Source organism: Mastomys coucha, unplaced genomic scaffold (assembly GCF_008632895.1).
Source record: "Mastomys coucha isolate ucsf_1 unplaced genomic scaffold, UCSF_Mcou_1 pScaffold21, whole genome shotgun sequence".
Classification (NCBI taxonomy): Eukaryota; Metazoa; Chordata; class Mammalia; order Rodentia; family Muridae; genus Mastomys; species Mastomys coucha.
In genome coordinates, this window is record NW_022196904.1 from 97,082,463 (window position 1) to 97,082,821 (window position 359).

Below are 359 nucleotides of genomic sequence, written 5' to 3' on the forward strand. Positions count from 1 at the left end.
CTAATTCCACCTCTTACAACAAAAACAACAGGAAGTGACAATTACTTTTTTAATATATTAATTTAAAAATTAATATTACCAACATATCCTAATTGATTGAAATCCAATAATATGAGTAATTGGAAATTTGATGATTGTCACCCAATGATCCCTCTAATTTGGTAATTGCAGAAATAGTTCCAACATTGTAGAATCTATATACACTGTCAGCTTGTTTGTTTGTGACAGTATCTTGTTGTGTACAACATATGAGTCTTGACATCTTGCTTCTCCTATCTCAGCCTCTCTATAAATAGTATTGTTTATTTCATGTTTTTATACTATACTATGGTTTTCAGAACAGCTTATATATTTCAAAA